Source organism: Pleurodeles waltl, chromosome 8 (assembly GCF_031143425.1).
Source record: "Pleurodeles waltl isolate 20211129_DDA chromosome 8, aPleWal1.hap1.20221129, whole genome shotgun sequence".
NCBI classification, from domain to species: domain Eukaryota; kingdom Metazoa; phylum Chordata; class Amphibia; order Caudata; family Salamandridae; genus Pleurodeles; species Pleurodeles waltl.
In genome coordinates, this window is record NC_090447.1 from 1,253,244,434 (window position 1) to 1,253,267,241 (window position 22,808).

Consider the following 22,808-nt stretch of genomic DNA (forward strand, 5'->3'; position numbering starts at 1 on the left):
AAATTGTGAAGAACATGTTTTCTCCTACAATACTCATTTTCAGTCAAATCCAGTGTGCTGAAGAAGAGGAAAAGAATATGAAAACAGAAGTTGTATGATATCACACCAAAAAACTCCACAAGTAAAATTTTATTGTAATTTTACCATCAATTGCAAACACAGAAGAGAAGCTAATGACTCTACACTGGGGTAGGTCACACAAAATGTTACCTTTTATAAAGAAAATATTAATCCTAGTTAAAAGGAATAGAAAAGGTAGGACCTAGTGAGAGAGAGTATTCATGTTTTGCTTTATCTTACAGCTTGAGTAACATAACCACAGAGTTCTCAAAAACAACAGGCGAAGTGCTAGACGAGCGCACAATAGAGGACAAGGAAGTCTCTTCTTTCATCCCTGTTGGAAATGGCCCTTTTTGTAGGGTTATCCCCCAATTTTTTGCCTTCTTCCATCTATTTTTTTTGGTCTGTTTTTGCTGGTTTATTGTCCCTGTGCACTTTACCACTGCTAATTGGTGCTAAAGTGCAAGTGCTCCCTAGGTAAATTGTACTGTTGATTGGTTTATACATAATTGGTATATTTGATTTATCGGTTTGCACCAGAGGTGCCAAGGGCCTGTAAATTAAACGCTACTAGTGGGCCTGCAGCCCTGATTGTGCCAACTACATAAGTAGTCCTGTAAACGTGGCTCAGACCTGCTACTGCAGAGTCTGTGTTTGCAGTTCTGAACTGCCAATTCGACCTGGCAAGTGTACCCACTTGCCAGGCCCAAACCTTCCCTTTTGGTACATGTAAGGCACCCCTAAGGTAGGCCCTAGGTAGCCCCATGGGCAGGGTGCAGTGTATTTAAAAGGTAGGTCATGTACTGGTGTGTTATACATGTCCTAACAGTGATGTACTCAGGTTTCACTGTTGCAATGCCTATCTCCCTCATAAGTTAACATGGGGCTGCCTTCAAATAACTTTAAAGTGCAGATTGCCTTTGAAGGCAGATAGAAATATAGAGTTTGGGGTCTCTGAACTCACAATTGATAAATACATCTTTTAATGAAGTTGGTTTTTAGATTGTGAGTTTGAAAATGTCACTTTTAGAAAGTAGGCATTTTCTTGCTTAAACCATTCTGTGACTTTGCCTGTTTGTGGATTCCCCGTCAGGGTTAATTTGACAGTTGGGCTGTTGTGAATTCCCTCTAGACAGTGATACAAAGGGGTTTGGGGTGTAGCCTTCATATCCTGATGGGCTATCTGAGCTAGAGTTGAGAGAGGAGTGGTCGCTTACACCTGAAAGGACTGTGCCTACCTTCACACAATGCAGTCTCCAACCCCCTTGTGTGCGCCTGGGGCCTGGCCTAGACAAGGAAAGATCTTGCAAACACTTGAGACTTTGCTTTGAAGTCTGCCAACTTCAAAGGCAGAAAGGGGTATAAGAAGATGACCCAAACCTCAGACTTTTAGAATCTTTCTGGAATCAAGAGGAGCCTCTGCCAAGGGGAAGAGCTTAAGAGCTGGAGGAGGAGTACTGTCCATTTGCTGTGTTGCTTTGCTGTACTGGCCTGCAGTTGCTGCTTCTGTCTGAAAAGATTGAAAAGGGTGAATTTTGCTGTATGTCCTGCTTGAGAAAGTTCTCCAAGGACTTGGAGCAGAGCTTGCCTCCTGTTGGAAGTCTCAGGGACATCAAAGACTGCAGTTTCCTTGACCTGCTGCACTGGGAACTGTGTGTTTTGTGCTGTTCAAGAGGAGAAACCACTGCGCCTCCGCCAATGAGGCTGCTGGCCTGCTCCGTGACTTGCCGATGCCGCACGGAGTAGCATTGCCTCACTTCACACCGTGACCCTGGTCTCACCAACACCGTCTTTGAACGACTTCACTGAGCCGTTGCTCGCACCGGGACCTTTGGGCCCTGCACTCTGGCATCGCCTGGTCACACCGCAGCCTGAGCATCCCCGATGACGACGCTCCTGCTGACACCAGTGCTGCTGCCTGCACATTGGCCTGTGGGCACCGCTCGTGAGGTACATGAAGCACCGTCCCGTCCCCACCACAGCCCTGGTCCACTGACGACAGCATCATCGACTGAAGTGTTGTCATCAGGCATCCCTGCCTACACTGTGATCTGCGGACACCACTCGTGAGGGTCACGAAGCACCCTCCCATCCCGCACTGCTGGTTTGGGTCTACCAATGACAGCGCTTCAGCAACGACAACACTGCTGCCTGCACCGTGACCTGGTGACACTGCACGTCGCACTGCCCCACTTCACACCGCAGCCCTGGTCTCACCTACACCAATGGACACCCTCACCGAGCTGCTGCCTGCACCGTGACACATGGGCACCACATGTCGCATCGTCCCGCTTCACAGCGCAGCCCCGAAGCCATCCATGGCAGCACTCCTGACTTTATCAGCCGGAAGTTTGATCCGTAAGGCGTGTGACTTTAAAGGCCTGACGACTCCCGCACCGACTCCATAACTGACACCGAGGATCACAACGCCCTGCAATTCCAAAGGTACGGGTCTTCCTGACACCATAGCTGGCCCGCCGCGGCTGGTCTGAACTGTTGGTTTTGTTGATCACGACACCGTGATAGCCCCAGGTGGAGCTATCGACTTCTAGGAACTATATTTTTGAGTAAATCTTGCAAAATGCATATCTTTAACACTGTATTTGGATGTTTATCGTTTTAGTCTTGCTTTACACAGATAACTATTGGCTATTTTTCTAAAACTGGTGTGGTGTCCTTTTGTAGTGTTTTCACTTATTACTGTGTGTTATGTGCAAATGCTTTGCACATTGCCTCTGAGATAAGCCTGACTGCTCGTGCCAAGCTACCAAGAGGGGGAGGCAGGGGTTATTTGGCAGGTATCTCCCTTATCCTTACTAGAGTGAGGGTCCCTACTTGGAGAGGGTGAAAACCGACTGCCAAATAGAGACCCCATTTCTAACAATCCTCAACCCCTTTCCCCTCTAAGAGTTTTTTAAATCTGCAGATAAGAATATAGTTGGGGACTGAAAACTTTAGAGAGGCATTGGGTTCAAGACGTCATTCTGCTCCTGTGAAGATTTGCAATAGATACCATTTGTGACAGTAGCACAGGATATTACCTTCCACATATGTGTCACCATTATTCAATTAGAACATACAGATACAAGTTTTTCAGAAAATGGGATAAACTTTAAGTGGAAAAATGTTCAGGCAAGTCCAGTTACTTTACATTTCACTCATTTCAAAATGACTGTGTTTTTCACTAATAATACTTATGGTCTGTGTCTACTGGCCACTAGAAGTAAGGGATATGCAATTTGAAAAATATTTAATTATGTTCCCAGCAAAAATATTGATTTGACTACACTTCAGTCATAACACTTCAGTTGTGAACTATAAGGGACATATTTGCCTGTGTATGTAAGAAAAGAAGTTACTTAAAAATAAATTTCCCATTCAATCATGTACTTGTTTCTCTGGGTTCCCATACAGCTGGCTGTACAAGGACAGGACCCCCATGGTAAGGAGCTCCAATTCCTCAGGTGAGTAGTGAGGGCCCTGTCACCTGCTTTGTCTGGCATCCTGGTTCCCAGAGGTCAATAATAGCAGCAAAATGTGGAGGAGGTGTTGTTGGCTGCAGTGTAAGGAGGCAAGTGAGCTTTTTTTCCGAATGCAACATAAATGACTCATGCAGTAGTTGATGGAGATGGATACAGCCATTGGTTTGTATGCGTTGCTATTACACACATTAGCCTACGTCTGTGTCTGTTGTGGAGTGTTACACCTACTATATAGTCAACTTCAGCCAATGGACGTCAATTTGCCAATGTCCTGATGGCAAGGCCAGGAGGCTGTTATTTTAGATTATGAACCAGTGTATTTTTAAGTGTTGAATGTGTCAACACCACTCAAAATGGCGGCTAGTTTGTTTACCAATATAAAATCCATACACAACTGTTTTTTATCAATTTAACACATTATAATGTAATATATTACTGTTTTTAAAATCAATAGTGATGTGGTGTAATTTATACTTCTGCTGATGGAATTTTAGGAAAAAAACATAAAAAGTTGTGTAAATATTACATTTCAAATGTATTATTTACATTTTTTAAAGAAAATGTCAGTCATGTAAATAATTGTGATTCTAAGTTGCAACATCAATAAAAAATTGGTGTGTACATATATGTCACAAAAATGTAATTTTACAATGACAAGAGATGTGGGTTGATCAGTGAAGCTTAATTTGACCATTTTAAGTGATAATTTATTTTTCTTAAATGCAGACATATGAACCCAGGGAGTGTTAGAAGACAACATCCTCAAGTGTCCAGACCTTTTCCAGACCTTCTCACCATGGAAGAAAGGGAGATTATAAAAATATTCAGATTGAATAGGCAAACAATCCTGGATTTATATCATCAGTAGATCTACTGCCTCACAATAGGAGTCCTATAGCAATAACACAGATTGTGAAACTCATGGCAGTACTCCATTTTGTGGCCACAGCATCCTTACAATGTACTGTAGCAGTGTCTGTAGGCATGTCACAACCAGCTTTCAGTGGCGTGCTACAAGCAGTCCTTTTTTCAATTACGAGACACATCAACAGCCTCATCCAGTTTCCTTGGCATGTGGATTTTCCAAATGTGAAAGGAGATTTTCATAGTTTGGGTAGCATACCACATGTGGTTGGAACAATGGATGGCACACATATTGCCTGGGTCCCACCACGCACCAGGGAACGGGACTGCCACAATCAGAAGAACCTCTATTCAATCAATGTGCAAGTTGTCTGCTTACCAGGTTTGTGCATCTCAAGCATGTGTGCCCATTTCCCAGGGTCAACACATGATTGCTTTGTACTGCAGAACAGCAGCATACCCTTGCAAATGTCACAACTCTGACCTAAGAGGGCCTAGTTTATTGGTAAGTATACATGACAATATAATCATTTGTTTTTTTTATAGTTTGGCAATGTTCAATGGGATGAGAATGTGTTGCTTAATAAAAGTTTTACTTTCATATAGGAGACTCAGCTTATCCTAACTAACCATGGTTGTTAGCATCGCTGAGGAATCCAACAACACCAGTGGAAGTCTGCTTCAATGGGGCCTTTGGCAGAACACGAAGGCCAGCGGAGGGGGCTTTTGGGCTATTGAAGGCCAGATTTTGCTGTCTGGAAAAGACAATGGAGCCCTCCTCTAGTCAACCGATAAGGTGTGCTAAATCCCCATTGCCTGCCGCATGTTGCCCAACATAGCCCTGCGATGGAACATCCCATACATAGAAGAGGATTGAGACCATGAAGAGCCACCGGGCGGGGATATTGAAATGGCAAATGAAAATGACAGTGGTTAAGAGGAAGGAATTGACATATGACAAGATACCATTGACCACTCATTCACATGAGAGTAAGTATATCTTTCCATAATGCTAGATTCTTTGTCAGAACAGCTTGTAATGTTATGAGCATATCAGTCTGTACTGGATTTGTTTTAGGAATGGGCAGGTCTGGGAAATTCCTAGGCAAGGATGTTTGTTGATAAAATGTTTGACACATTTACTACTGTTTTCATGTACATTGATTATCTTTGATTGATCTACATGGCTTTGTCTTCATATATTATTATTTGTAATGTGTCTATTTTGCCAGGAAACAAATTAATTTCTTCTTATTTTAGGATTTTTCACCATGTCATCTCATTTGGACATTTCAAAGTTTTAGCATATGCTGTTAGATTCTGTTTTAGCCAAGTACAAAGGGAACATGTGTTGATCCAGTGAAAGGCACACAACCTTTGAATGTACAAATCTTGTACAAAGACAACGTGCATTTTTATTGTATAAGGGTTTTTGGTATTGCATTAGAATTGTTTCTTTTGTATGTTGCCACTAAGGCAAAATGTGTTGCTTCACTTGCTTTAACTACATGTGTGATTTGAGCCATAGCATAATCATCTCTATTCACATTTGCTAAATCCTCATTTTGTGTTAAGTCTGTGAGGCTGTTGATGTACCTCATCATTGTAAGGTGAACGTCTTGTAGCACATCACTTTAAGTTTGTTGTGGCATTTTGCCAGATACTGCCACAGTATATTGGATTAATCCTGTGTCCACAAAAGGCAGTTATGTCATGATTTTGACTTTTAGTGTTATTGATGTGAGATTCCTTTTGTGAATCAAGATTGTTGGCTTCAGCTGATGACTTTAATCAAGATTAGTTTGCGCATTGCATCTTTTTTGTTGTATCAAATTGCTTTCTTCCATGGTGTCAAGGTCTGAAACCGTACTTGTAATGATGACACACACAATTTGGTTCATGCCAAATTTGTACTTCATTTTACTTTAGTGTGACCAGCAGACCTCTTTTGGAAATGGATGTAATTGATACATCAAGATCTGTGTTGATACTAATTATGTCACATGTTTGGGAATGGGAGAACCATTACCTAAATGTAGCAATTTGTTAGAACTACCTTTTTGTTTTCTTATATAAAAACAATCTAAGTAAATAAAATTAAAACAATTAAACTACTGGAAAAGCAACGCCAGTCTTGTAATTTGTGTGTTGAGTTTTGTTTTTAAAAACACACATCAACTGAAACATGATGAAAATAATATGCACATGAAAACCAAAAACAAAACAGTTGTTCATTTTTTGTAGAGATCTGAATACAGCTGTCCTCAAAAAGGTAAATGTGTCCTGAAATAGCCCTCAAAGGTATGGTAGTCACACACTGGAAGAAATTAGGTTCTGCGTCTCTTGGTGGTGGCAGTGGAGGTCTTGCCATCCTCTCCTGGTGATCCAGATGAACGTCCCCTCCTTGGGTCTGGGGAATCCACAGTTGCAGGGACTGAGGTGGTTGCAGGTGTTTCTGCATGTGGCAGGGCCATCGTTTCTGTGGCTGAGGCAAGTGTAGTGGGTCCAGATGTTGTATTGTCACAGAAAGGGGATAGGTGTTGTTGGGAAGCCCTGCACATATGGTGGTAAATGTCAAACAGCACCCTAGTCAGGGAGCTCATATTGGAGTTGTGATTCTGCATTTCTCAAATGTGTTTCCTCTGCAACTACTTCATGTCCTGGAGCTCTGTAAGGACGGGCACATCATGTCTTGGGACTGATGTAGGGCTCCCAAGACATGGCCAATTGTGGTCTAGGTGACAGTGTACAAACTGACCTCATTTGTGGCCCACAGATTCCATCCCATGACACCTACCTGCACTACCCTGTACTCTTGAGACAGTGTGTCCCATCCCACTGGGGCCTGATTGAACTGGAGGTGGTGGTGGTGGTGGTGTTGTTGTCTCAACAGCAACCCGGAGAGTGGGGCACAAGATTGGTGTGATATTACTTTGGACACAGGAAGTGAAGATGTCCATAGCAGAGGTGTGGTAACAGCTGGGATGGGAGGTGTATTTGTAGGCCAGTGAGTCTAACTGGAGCTGTCTGCCCAGACAAACTTGATGGACCAGACAGCTCATCATCACTAGGATTTGCAGGAGAGGAGTCCTCGCTCTAGACTTGATCGTGGTCTGGGGCGGAGGTATCCTCTGTGGCTGATGGCTGGCCATGTTCTCTGGGTGTAGGTCCTAAGATGAACAGCAAGAAAATTATATTATGAAAGTCTGAATTATGAATGAAATGGCTTTTGAGCTACATATGAAAACAATCTGAAGGGAAACAATTTTACATCTAATTTCATTAGATCTTTCAGTGTTTGAGGCAACTTACAAACACATTAGTAATTACACTCATGCTAATTTAAAAAAATGCTACATCTAAAGAGATGTCCTGGAAAGTAATACTTTCTCCAGACAGGTACATGTGATATACCACACAGTCAACCAAACTCAGTAGAGAGGAGAAATATGAAGGAAACCATTCCAAGGCCTGGCATACTACCACTTAGACTATCATACAACTTGGTAGGATTTCTGGCGTTAGTCATCACATCAACTTTGCTAGGTACATTAAATATCATTACAAAGTTGGTTTTGCATGCAGCATGACTTGTAATTAAACCTTTAAATCACCATACTTTGATTTGGGAGACCAATTGCATCAATTAAATTTACTGACGAGCAGGAGACAACAATACAATATTGAAAATCCTGTCATTTTCATTCATTGCATCAAACGGGGTTTGTCTATTTAACACATTTGCAGCTATATCAGAAAAGAGATTATGAGAAGCATCACAGTGAAAACAAGTTTTTCAGATACAGAAGCAAGGCATCATGGTAGTTGTAGTCATTTTAACTTCACATTACCATTACGTTTTAAAAGTTATTTGCACATTCCCAGTGAAATATATGCTGTATAGATGTACATACATATACAAAAGAATTCCATTTGGGAAATCTGTTGATCGAAGAAGAAACACAATCACCATATCTTCGTGTACTCATAGATGGAGTTTGGAACCTGTTATCTCAAGTAGAACAAAATAAATTCAAACAAACAAGCAAATGCAAACAATGATCAATGAAGAACAACACATATATTGAGCACACATATTACCCAGAAGTGAAACAAGAGATAGAACGAATGCTACTATTATGATGATATTAGATTTGTGAATCTTAAATTTGGGCTCATATGTTTTACGAAAGTAGAAAACACATTATCAACAGTTAACATAACAGCAAACACTGTATTTCTGTTTGTGGACCCCTCGCGAAGTGTAACTTACCAGTCTCCACTCCACCAGGAATTCCAGTTAAGCTTTCAGGAGGTAGGACCTTCAAGACCACCTCCTTCCAGGGAAAAGTTGTAATGGGGGGCTGGGAGAACCATCACCAGTCCAATGGACCTCGAGGTGATGCTTGTGTTGCAGGTTGTTTGCTACAGCATTCACTCTGTCAAATATTCTGGCCCGTATGTGCCTTTTCTGAGATATGGTTGTATTTTGCACTTCGTCTCCAAACAATTGTGGCTCTATTCTGATGATTTCATACAATCCACCATGACTAACAATGCCCCTCTGTAAATGTGAATTCCTCCAGCATGCCATAGTGAGAAACTAGAAATACATAAAAAAGTGGCCCACAACTAGGTAAAAAAACTTTACAAATGAAATAAATGAAAAATCAACAGAGGGATAGAAAAAAAAAGTAATAACATGACTCCTGAGTAGCAAATTCAGCAGCAAAATAATGTTCTGCAGTAGAATGGCAAAGGATCATGGTCTGAAATTGACTGTGTTTTATAGTGTGGTTTGAAAGTGCTCACAATTGGCCAATATACATCAGGTGTGTGTTGCTAGCATCTATTTAATAGCCACAGCCATAGTACAATGTTGAGTGGGTCCCGCGACAAACTCCTATCATGAGGTCTCCGCCACCAGAACAATGTCAGCACGGCTGTGAAACCTAAATATGCTTGGTGCAATCCCACTACCCAGACGGTGACAGAGTACTGTTAGCCAACACTGGAGTCAACCGCCCTGGCAGCGGTAGACCACTTACATGGCAGACTACACTCTGTCAACACAGATGAAGGTTTAGCCGCCATAGATCTAAATACGGCTGTCAGAAGTCCGTCAGCTTCATGGAGAACTTGGAACCTCCATCACAGCAGGATGACAGGTCTCCCACCAAGATCTAAATCAAGCCCTAAGTGATTTGCTCAGAATCACAGGATGTTGCGCAGACGTCGAGTCTCGAACCTGGTTTCCTCAAATCCAAAGTAACGCCACATCTTCTCCTGCAGTTACCTTTGGAATCACCGTCAGGTGATTGCATTTAGGGAGTCTTTATTGAGACAATCTCAAAACATCTGCCTGAGCAAAACAGACCTGGTGAACGGTTGTTTCTCAAAATATTAATTCATGGTAGCGAGAAGGCAGATATACCCACTGTAAGGAATTTGAGTGTGAAGCAGGGGGAGAGAGTCCACATTCTTGAGAGCTCTGAATGAGCTCAAACAAGGCCTAAACAATTTGACCCAAGAAAGTTAACTAATTTATTTGAGAAATCTCTGCTTCATCCTCGGGATTCTTGGTGGAAGCAGCAAGACCCGACTTAAAGAGAATGTAGGTGCTACATGTGCAACTACTAGACAAACAGCAATAAAGTTAAAAAATAAAGAACATTAAAACTCTAAATTAGGCTAGTTAAAAAGACTAAAATACAGTAGGAATATCAGACACATTAGGAAAAACAGCAATCAGGGGTCAAAATGTATAAAGAAAACAACCACTATACCGTAAAACACTGTAAAAGAGTTAATTGTTAACCCATGGGAAATTAAAAATGTTAAAGTGCCTTCCAGCCGGTTCTAACCGCCTCTGTGGCTGACCCATGAGTGAACCTGGGGTGCAAAAATTAGTGACTGGTCACTTTGAGATTTAGAAACTTGTTTAGAGATCAAAACTCCTTAATCAGATAATCCTAAAGGCTTTGGGCTAAAAGAACTTTCAATGTTGAATAGCTTGGCTAAATAGATCCCTTGTAGCCTTGACTTTCTCCCTCCAAAAATCTCTGCGCAAGAAAACTGCAAAACTGAAGATGAAGGCTTACATCTTGACAGGTTGTCCCATTCTCCAGGAGTGAAAATATTTTCTTTATGAAAAATGTAGGTAGCAGCTCTGGCACTACCTTCACCTAAAAATCCTTTGAATCATCAGCACTGGATCCTCAGAAAATGACTAGTTACACAGACCCCATGGAATTCTTCTAGGCAGGCAAGCAGTGACGTTATTTAGGTCATTCTGCATCTTCCATCTGAAAGGGAAAACATGTTTTTCTGGCAGGACCCTGACATCATTTAATCCTGTGCTCAGGTTCCACAGTCACCAGACTGGTACCTCCAATCAGGATGCAAAATCTTGCAGCATAATTTTAAGACATAGATAAAAACAACCCTTTTCTCTCTAAAGCCTGTCAGATTGTCTCCTTGGAACTCAATAAGAAATGCATTTGAAAAGTCTAAACTGCGCAGTGATGTCTGATAAAACCTTCTAATACATCATCTTAATAAAATCTACAAGCTTCCCACTGCCTAACTTTCTTCAATGTGATACAGTTCCTGTACTGGATACATTCTTTGCACCACCAAAGTATTCCAGATTTACATGCACCAAAATGCCAAAATGGTGATTCCCTAGCTCTGCTCTGTTTTCCAGTTCTCCCACCGACTCTTACAGTTCAGGCCATTGTACTTTAGAGAATGTATTCTCCCTTGAGACAATTCAATGTCCTTACCCTGGCTAAAGGTGGCATGTGATAGGAATGGCCTTTCAAAGGTTACAGATCTAGAATTTAATTGTGATACATGCAGTAGCAATATGTCTTGCAACTGCCAGGGAAAACACACTACAATCGTCATTCATGTTTTAGGAGACGATGGGACAAATATATCCTTCCCTTTTACTCTCCATATCTGTTTGTATTTACAATGGTGGGTGTTTGTGTGTATGTTGGTAGTTATGTGGTATATAGTCGTGGCTTTGTGTGTCTATAATGATGGCTAAGTCCCTTCTGTTATTACTTCCCTACGTTTGAGATGTGACTTTAGAGTTAATTCTTCATTATGTTTTTAAGTGTGTAAAAGTATGCATGATTACATGACTGCATTCTTGTAGTTAAACAGCAGAGCATGTAAATGGTGGGTGTGTGGGTGTAGGACCGTCATGATGCGGGCATTTGACACTGGAAGTGTGGGTGTATTGTGGTTATTTTGAGTGTGCATTAGGGGGTGCCTAGATTTATCAAGATAGGTGTGTTGGCATATAATGGTATCTGTGTGGGGTAAGACAATGACTGTGTGATAATTTGATGGTGGTGGTGGTGTATGAAGGTATCTGGGTGAGTGTGATTGCATGAATGTGGCTGTTTGATTCTGTGATAGACAACTGCTAGTTGTGTGGATATGTAATGCTGGATGTGTGGTCATATATGAAGTTAGATAGATTCTAGTTGACTGATTGATGATGGGTATGTTCTGGTATGGTGAGTGGAAGCACGTATGAAGGTGGGTATGGTGGCATATTTTGTGCATATATAGATACACATATATGGTATTTATAGTGTATATACATATATGTATATATATATATAAATAGTTATAGTATATACATATATGTAGGTAGTCATAGTTAGGACCAACTTTTTCCATAGATTAAGCATTTTTTTGTCTTGCTAATAACTTTGGTGTAGTTTGATGAATCTTCACAAAATGTTCAAAACTAGTTTGCCACTCACTTTAGCTGCTGCATGGAAAGTTTCACAGTGGTTCCTCAAGCAGGGAGCTGAGAAAAATGGGGGGGCAAAACATTTTTCCCCCATGCAAAGCCTGGGGAGATTTTGCATTTTTTAGACACGGTACAGCCCAAAGTGCTGGACAGAATGTCTTCAAATTTGGCAGAAAGCTAGATCTTAGTCTACAAAGAGCCCTTTTTATAATTTGGTGAACATCTGATCAGTAGTTTCGATGTTATTAAAGGAAAAACATATAGACATCTAGGGACATAGATTCACAGCGGATCTACCTGCAGCGGATTCATAGATCTAGGCAAAAAGGGAGGTTTTAATCTGCTAAAACAGTTTATTTTGACATGTCCATCTGCCGTTCCACTCTGCTGTAGTCAGACTACATTAGTAGGCCTGAAGCCATGTTTGCACTGGGGACTTATAGAAAAGTTAAATATGCCAATTATGGCTAAGACAATATTCATAAATATTTCATCAAAAACTCACATATATAAAATGTATGTTTCAGTGATTTTCCATTTACTTTTAAACCATTTGCCAGCCTAAGAAAAGTCCTTAAGTGGGGGGGATGTAAAGCATTAAAGATGATCCTGGATATGACTGCAGATATATTTAGTGTGGAATGCCACTGTAGTGGAATGTTCACAGATGGATTAACATTGTGCTTAGATTGCACCAACAATGACGGTTACCACGTTTAAGAGCATCATCATATGGTCAACACATCACCCAATCTACACTCTTACAATTTGTGCCATCCTAAGCATTGCCATAGCTAGGAACCAGGTAGACCAGAGCACACAGAATCACTATTTGCTGGCGTACTTTGTGGTGGCTGGGTACTTTTGTCCAAAGTTTCCATTTTTGGTTGCCTTTATTGTGCTCCTGCACTACCTTTTACCGTCATATTATGTCAACCTCGAGTCTAAATGAAAGTCCAATTCCCATCTGTAACAGAAGGGAAGCTACACAGCTATGTAAGTGTAATAGAACATATTTCAAAAGATAAATGCCTTTCATCAAAAAGTGAAGGAAAAACAGATTAGATGGTGCCATGTCCTGTTGCCATTGTGATCAGGGACATTGTTTCAAATACATTGGTCTGTAAAACTGCAGGTAAGAAAAGTATTTTCATTAAATGTGGGGAAACTATATTTCAATCACTCCCACATAAACAGGATGTATGCATGATAACCTATGTTGCTGTATGCTTTCAGTTTTAACATTCTTAAAATTCAAAGGACATGTTTTTTACTAAAATACCTATATTTAGTGTTAACGTAAGCTTTACTAAAGTGAAAGCACATTCGGAATTCTTTTGGTATAGTTTGTTGTCGCTCGCAAAATACAACATTGTCTGCTTTTGTTCCACCTCTAGTGGAATTCCAGGAAGTTTGACCCATTAATTGTCGATTAATTGAATGTCTATTGTGTTTCGTGCCATAAGATGTGCCTATATGCAGATTTAAAAGCATTTTCACCAATAAATGTAACTTAGTATGTGAGGATTCAGAACTTGTTTTGGAATATTTTCCTAGCTAGCCAAGTCACTGCATTGAGCAAGGCCAAATACACTACAGAGGCATTGCACTAGATTCTATGGGTGAATTTCACACTGATGGTGCCCAAGGAACAATTGGCTTCCGGAAAGGCAGTGGTAAGCAAGATAGATCCAGTGTTCTTGTGACTGTGGACAGAAGTACTGGATCTGCAGCAGCTTTTGTTGTTCCTCGCAAGATGTACAAATAGGGCCACGCAGCTCCTGTTTGATGCCACCCATTGATGCGGAACATTGATTGGTGGAAATTTTATTTGTGTTGTATGTGGCGATGTGTTAATCTGTGGTAGCACACCTATATTTCATTTTGGCACAAAAATGAAATCACAGCTTTCAAGGTGTATTCCTCATAATATCCATCAACATTTGCATAATGGTGGGAGAAGTGTTCATACTCGTGGAAGTGTTGGGTTTGTTTGTGTTATTTACATTTTCACCTGTTGATGGAGACCTCCCAACCAGGGTGGTGATCTCCCTTTTTCTAAAATACAGGAACCCGTATTAAAGTATATATATATATATAAATATATATATATATATATATATATATATATATATATATATATATATATATATATATATATATATATATATATATATATATATATTTTTTTTTTAAAACTATATTTAAACATATTTTAATTTAAATTACAAATGTAAAATAATTAAAATTTATTTAAAGTAACTAGGAACTAATACAATAAAAATTTACAGTACACTGACTTCTCAAATTACAGGTGGTTTAAATAATAAAATTAATAAATTAGTTTAATTTATAAATAATAACATTTGAACAATTATTAAAAAACAACATTCACCAACATCTTTATTTGTATTTAAAATGTAGTAAACGTGGTTATTAGTTATGCATTTAATTAATGTAAATATTTTTTTCATTTTTAAAAATAAGTTTAATTTATTATTACATTTAAAAATGATAGCATTAGTCAACAGTTACACTTAATCATTCTCACCATCTATCTATCTATCTATCTATCTATCTATCTATCTATCTATCTATCTATCTATCTATCTATCTATCTATCTATCTATATGTCTATCTATCCCATAATCAAGGACATGGCACGGCTGAAACAGGTCAGATTTTGTGCTGAATAATGTTTGTAGTGCACAGCAGCTCTGGTGTGCGTGCATGCTTTACTGTTGTTTTGACAAGAAGTCTTTGATTGTTTTCAGGAACTCCTTCTACCCTCTTTACGCACTGGCAGCAACAGGCCCAATTGGGAATTCTATTTGGGGCTGGCACATTGATAAGTATGTTAGTGAGCATACATATGTATATATGTATAGCCTACTAGCGGTCACTAGTAGGTAGTTATAGTTAGGACCTAGTTTCCGAGGGTAAAGCATTTTTGTTTTGCCAATAACTGTGGCACCATTTGACGTATCTTCACAAAAATGTCAAAACTAATATGGCAGTCAGTTCATCTGCTGTCTTGAAAGTTTCAGAGTGATTGTAAGTGGGGGCCGAGAAAAAAGGGGGGCATAGAACACATTTTCACCATACATTTTCCCATAGGGATTTTGAACATGACTACAGCCCACATGGCTGGACAGAATTACACCTAATTTTGAAGAAAGCTAGCTCTCGGTCCAGAAAGGTTGCTATTTGTAATTTGGTGTGAATCCACTTTGAGATATTAAAGGGAAAATTATTTTAGATATCAGGGTGAAGCCTAAGCATGGATCTTGTGGTGAGATCTGGTTGGCTGTCAGCACTTCAACCAGGAAGTGCTGGCAGCCATCTCGGGACCAAAATACACGATAACAGCCGCAGTGGTAGGCGTTTTTTACTGCCAGTCTCAAAATTAGGGCCTAGGTCATTTACCCAGAATCTCAGGATGTCGAGCTGATGCTGAAACTCAAATCTGGTTTCCCAGTTGCAAAGTCTGCAGGAAGGCCATCAGCCACATACTCTCCCCAAAGTAAAACATATAATCAAGAGATCAACTGAACAAAAAAACATAGATAGCAAACAATTTAAAGGTGCTTTGTCACTATTTGGGAACCCAGACTGTTAGAAATGGGGTTTTTGGTTGGCAGTCAGGTTACCCCCTGTCCAAGCAAGAACCCTTACTCTAGTCAGGGTAAGTAACAGACAATCCAAATTATCCTGTGCCCACCCTCTGGTAGCTTGGTACGAGCAGTCAGGCTTAACTTAGAAGGCAATGTGTAAAGCATTTGTGCAATAAATCATACAATAACATAATATAGCACCACAAAAATACACCACACAGTGTTTAGAAAAATATATAATATTTATCTGGGTATTTGCAGGTCAAAATGATCAAAGATGCAATATGAATTTGTAAAGATATCACTGAAAAGTGATATAAAGTGTCTTAAGTCTTTAAAAAGCAAAAAAGTCTCTTTCAAGCACAAAGTACCTGGTTTGGAGTGGAAAATCTGCACAGAGGGCCGCAGAAGAGGAGATGCGTGGAAAAATGGTGTGTGCGTCGGTTACGCCCCTTCACACACGGACTTGCGTCGTTATTTTTCACGCGGGGAGACATGCGTCGTTCTACGGGAGGAAAAATGGTGTGTGCGTTGGTTTCGCCCCTTCACACACGGACTTGCGTCGTCATTTTTCACTTGGGGAAGACGTGCGTCGTTTTCCGGCATGCGGACCGTCTCCTTCTATGGATCGCGGGATTAGCAGATGTCCCAGGGTCTGTGCCTGGATTCCTCAGCTTGTTATCCGGCTGCACGTCGTTCCGGGAGGCTCTGCGTGTAATTTTGTTTCTCACGGCAGGCGTCGTGTCGATTTCCTCTCTGGAAGTCGGGTGCCGTTGTCCATGCGAGGCCATGCGTCGAAGTTCCGGTCGCACCGCAGGCGTCGCGTCGAGCGGCGTCTTTCTGGATCGGCGTGCGGTGAATTTTTCACCGCGGAACAAGCTGTGCATCGAAATCTTCGGCGCACGAGGAGTCAAAATGAAAAAGGGAAGTCTTTTTGGTCCTGAGACTTCAGGGAACAGGAGGCAAGCTCTATCCAAGCCCTTGGAGAGCACTTTTACAGCCAGACAAGAGTTCAGCAAGGCAGCAGGCCAACAGCAAGGCAGCAGTCCTTTGTAGAAAGCAGACAGGGGAGTCCTTTGAGCAGCCAGGCAGTTCTTCTTGGCAGGATGTAGGTTCTGGTTCAGATTTCTTCTCCAGGAAGTGTCTGAGGTGGTAGGGCAGAGGCCCTGTTTTATATTAAATTGTGCCTTTGAAGTGGGGGTGACTTCAAAGAATGGCTAAGAAGTGCACTTCCCCTTTCAGTTCAATCCTGTCTGCCAGGGTCCCCGTAGGGGGTGTGGCAGTCCTTTGTGTGAGGGCAGGCCCTCCACCCTCCCAGCCCAGGAAGACCCATTCAAAATGCAGATGTATGCAAGTGAGGCTGAGTACCCTGTGTTTGGGGTGTGTCTGAGTGAATGCACAAGGATCTGTCAACTAAACCTAGCCAGGCGTGGATTGTAAGGCACAGAAAGATTTAAGTGCAAAGAAATGCTCACTTTCTAAAAGTGGCATTTCTAGAATAGTAATATTAAATCTGACTTCACCAGTCAGCAGGATTTTGTATTACCATTCTGGCCATACTAAATATGACCTTCCTGCTCCTTTCAGATCAGCAGCTGCCACTTCAACAATGTATGAGGGCAGCCCCAATGTTAGCCTATGAAGGGAGCAGGCCTCACAGTACTGTAAAAACAAATTTAGGAGTTTCACACTACCAGGACATATGTCCACATTTTAGTTTTTTAGAGCACTAATCATAATTTCTATGGAAATAAGACCCTTTCATTTTTATTTCTAAAAGAAATGCTTTAGGTATTACAGTTTTGATTACATCAAGATGGCATATTTTTGTAATAAATATCGAATGTTAGCAATCTAGTTGTTCATTAGAATACTGTGGGGAGGCAGATGTCATGGGAACGGACGCGGATAATTGAGGGCTGTGAGGAGAGTGCAGAGGCAACAAGTTGACCATATAGGATAGGTGAGAGGGGCTGTAGCACTACAGCGGACCATGGAGGACAGGTCATAGGGGTGCAGGGGCAACAAACCAACCATGAAGGATAGGCATGAGAGGCTGTGGCAATATAACAGGTCATTGAGGGCAGAAGGAATCGGCAGTGGCAGTACAACCATACAAGCCCACTGACCCGATGCATGCAGGAGACTCTGGAAGTTTTTCAACACAAAAGGTCTTTATTTTACCTGTCTCCTGCCTAAAATTTCCTTTTTTTCAGTGTAATTCAATGGGGAAAATTAATTGCCCAGTTTTCATTTTTAAAATCTTCCTCTTACCAAGTTCATAATGTTGGCAAGTATGGTACATTGGATCATGGAGGGCACGAAGAATGGGGTAGGGACATGGGCTTGGATAACAGAGGGCAGAAGGGAGATGGGCAGGGGCACCAAACTGACCTTACAGGGCCATGCACATGGACATCAGAGAGCAGAAGAGAAAGAGGATAGGACAGCAAGCTGACCATACCGGTCAGACAGAAGGAGCAGTTGCAGCATAATGGACCAGAAAGGGCAGAAAGGAGGAGAAAGGGCCCTGCACATGGGAAATGGATGGCAGGAGGCACGAGGGCAGGAGCAGCCAGCTGACCATGGAGGGCAGGTAGGATGGGCACTGGAAGCACAACACACATTGTAGGGCAACAGTGAGACTACACTGGCATAGATGCAGACAACAGACGGAAGGTAGGAGGGGGTCAGGGGCAGCAAGCTGACCACATAGGGCAAGTGGAAGGTGCTGTGGCAGCACAGAATACCATGCATGGCAAGCAGGAAGGGTAGTGACAGCATAACAGCCATGGTGTGGAAGAGGGAGTTGGCAGGGGCATGCACAAAGGACCATGGAGGATAGGAGGGAGGGGTTGGGGCTGGACACAAACAGGAGAGGGCAGGGGAAGGGCTTCACAACAGACCACGCAGGGCAGGCAGGAGAAGCTGCTGCAGCACAACAGAGCATGGAGGGCAGAAGGGAGTGGCAGCAAAATGGGCCATTAAGGACAGGAGGGATGGGCTAGGGGCATGGAACCCGGACAGGAAGGGTGGAGATGGCAGGGACAGGCGGCAGCCATCTGACCATGCTAGGCAGGTGGGAGGGGCAGTGACAGCTCAACAGAACACTCAGAGTAGACAGGAGGAGCAGTTGCAGGTATATGTAACATGGTGGGGAAAAAGAGGAAACAGGGGCATGCACACAGGCATTGGATGGCAAGGGAAGGAGGGTAGAGGCAGCAAACTAACTATAACTGTTGAATTTCTATGGTTTTGTACGAGTAAATTCAGAACCTAACTATAACATCTCTGTAACCTTTGATTTTTTCAGTGAAAGAAAAATAAATAAATAAATAAATATTATATATTTATCTATGCTGCATCTCCTGGGTCCTAAATGTCCAAATGCCACAGAGTCCCAATGGTGACGGTGCATGTGCGGGTTGGGCTCCATGTCACTATCCACTGCACTCTGTTCTGCAACTACTTAACACACGGAAGAATCTACATGCACTCCGGTGGCATGCCAGAGAACGTGTGCTTTATTCATCCTTTAATCCATTATGAAACAGCAGCCTGCTGGATGACACACCCAACGTGTTTCAGAGAACAACACCTTGATCACGGGTGAGTTGCTCACCTGCGTACAGGTCTTTAACACCAGTAGTGGAAAACAAAATATTGATATAAGCAAAAGACAAACCAAATCCCCTGCTTCCCAAGGACACAAAGCGGCCATCTTAACATGATCCTCTAAGTCATATATCATCATACTCACAGTTACTGCATATTATTATTAATATTATTATTATTATTCTACATGTTTTATAAAGCAAAAACTGCCAACAACGATTCCCAGCGCTCACATAAAATACAGAACAACAGCACTCAGTCAATAAGAAAGGATTATTTAGGAACCAATGGTGGGAAACAGACATAGGCCCTCATTCTGACCTTGGCGGTCGGCGGAGAGGCGGCGGTCGGACCGCGAACAGACCGGCGGTATTAAAAATGGCATTCTGACCGCGGCGGTCACCGCCGCGACCGACCGCCACTTCCCCACTCCGACAGCCACGGCGGTCATGACCGACGGGCTGGAGTCTGCGCACTCCGGTCCGGCGGTCGACCCAAGACCGCCAACGGTATCATGACCCTGCTTACCGCCGCGGTTTCTGGCGTTCGGGAACCGCCATGCGAACCATGGCGGTAGGCACTATCGGGGCCAGGGAATTCCTTCCCTGGCACTGATAGGGGTCTCCCCCACCCCCCACTGCCCCCCCGAGTCATCCCCCCACACCCTCCACCCCCCTGCCACCCCCCAGAGGTGGTACGAACCCCCTCCCCACCCCCACCCCGACATGCACATACACGCACCCCGACATGCACACACCCCCAACATGCACATATACACACCCCCTACACACACACATACACAACGGGGACACATACCCGCACACATACATGCCGACATGCGCACCCGCCGAACTACACACATTGCCCATAGGCACAGCAGCACTCCCCCGCCCGCATGCACGCACTCACACACCCCCTCTACACACTCACACCCACACCCCCATGCACGCACACATCACACAACACCCCCCCACCCCCTCCCCTCACGGACGATCAACTTACCTTGTGCGTTGGTCCTCCGGGAGGTGACAGGAGCCATGGGGAGGTGACCGCCAACAGAAGACCGCCAACAGAAGACCGCCACACAGAAATGTGGGTCGTAATTCTGTGGGCGGTGTTCTGCTGGCGTGGCGGTGGAGGTTGACCAGTCTCCACTTTCCCGCCGACCGCCAGTGTGGCTGCTGGCGGTTTTCCGGCGGAACGCTCCCAGCGGTCAGAATGCGCACAGCGGCATACCGCCGCGGTCGGCGGTCTTCACCGCGGCGGTAACTCGGCGGTCTTGCGAAAAGACCGCCAAGGTCAGAATGACCCCCATAGTTTTAAAAGTTTCCGGAAAGTAAGTAGGGAATCACATTCTCTTAAAGTTACTGGCAGATCATTCCAGAGTTTAGGCTCCAGATAAGAAAAGGACCGGCCTCCTTGATGAGATTTTCTAAATCAGGGGATTTTAGCCAACTTTTGATTGCTCGACCTCAGTGAGCAATTGGGAGCATATCACAAGATCAAAGAACTCCAGTAAGTGGGTCCGGTGTTATGTAAGCATTTGTGCATATAGCACAATGTTTTAAATTGTAACCGCTGAAGGGACATTAGCAAGCTGGCAGTACTGACAAACTTGGGGGGCGTAGTAATAGAAGAGCTGCTGCATTTTGCACACTTTGGAGGCATCTGAGTAATAATTTTGCCACCCCAAAATATAAAACATTCCCATAGTCCAGCCTAGAAGTTACTAATGCTTGGAATACAGTTCTGTGGGCATCAATCGAAAGATAATAGAGGATCTTCTTAAGCCATTTCAATAAGCCAAAGCAAGTGGCTGCTACCTTTGTAATCAGTTGGTTTGTTAGACTTGGCATCCTTGGCGTGGGCGCCCCTAACTTTTTTGCCTCTGTTCCACAGGTTGTTGATGTATGTAGGATTCTGTTTTTGCTGTTTTTGTTACTTTGGGCACTTTACCACTGCTATCCGGTGATAAAGTGCAAGTGCCCCTATGTAAAATGTATGTGGAATTGACTTTCCATGATTGGCATATTTGATTTACCAGTAAGCCCCTAGTACAGTGCACTAGAGTTGCCCAGGGCCTGTAAATCAAATGCTACTAGTGGGGCTGCAGCACTGGTTGTGTCACCCACATAGGTAGCCCTGTAAACATGGCTCAGACCTGCCACTGCAGTGTCTGTGAGTGCAGTTTTAAACTGCCAATTCAACTTGGCAAGTGTAACCACTTGCCAGGCCTAAACCCTCCTTTTTCTGACAAGTAAGGCACCCCTAAGGTAGGCCCTAGGTAGCCCCATGGCCAGGGTGCATTGTCTGTTTAAGGTATGACATATACTAATGTGTTTTATGTGTCCTGACAGTAAAATACTGCCAAATTCGGTTTTCACTGTTGCAAGGCCTAGCTCTCTCATAGGTTAATATGGGGGTTGCCTTTAAATATTATTTAAGTGCAGATTCCCTTTGGGAGCAGATGGAAATATGGAGTTTAGGGTCTCTGAGCTAACAATTTAAAAATGAATCTTTTAGTGAAGTTGTTTTTTAGATTGTGTGTTTGAAAATGCCACTTTTAGAAAGTAGGCATTTTCTTTCTTAAACCATTCTGCGACTCTGCCAGTTTGTGGATTCCCTGTCTGGTCAGTTTGACAGTTGGGCTGCTTGCACCTCTCTCTAGACAGTGACAAAAAAGGAGCGGGGTTGTAACCTGCATATCCTGATGAGCCATCTGTGCTGGGAGGGAGGGGAGGTCACTCACACCTGAGAGGGCTGTGCCTGCCCTCACACAATGCAGTTTCCAACCCCCTGGTGTGTGTCTGGGGCCTGGCCTGGGCAAGGCAGGATCGCACAAACAAGACAGACTTTCCTTTGAAGTAGGACTAATTCAAAGGCAGAAAGGGGAATAAGAAAAGCCCCCAAACCCCTGGAAAATTAGATCACTTCTGGAATCAAGAGGAACCTCTGCCAAGGAGAAGAGCTGAGGAGAAGTGCTGCCTCTGCCCTTGCCTGTGACTGTGCTTTGTTGGGCCATCCTGCAGTTGTTGCCTCTGCCTGTGAAAGGGGACAAAGACTGGACTTTCTGGTATATTCCTGCTTGTGAAGAATCTCCAAGGGCTTGTACTGAGCTTGCCCCCTACACTGAAGTCTCGGGGACATCAAAGACTTCCCTTACCAACACCTGGACTCTCTGCTGAGACTCCTGCCCTATTAAGTGGTACCCTATCCAGTCCCTTGGCCCTTGAAAGGAGAAGCTGATGAAAATCCAAGAAAAATGACTTTGGACGACTCCGGACCGACGCCGCTGCCGAATCCCGTTATGCCGCCTGCACCGAATCTGTGGTCCTCGATGCAGTGCGATGAACCATCGCAGGCCCGACATCGCTACAGCCCCCCCGAAGTCAGCGACTC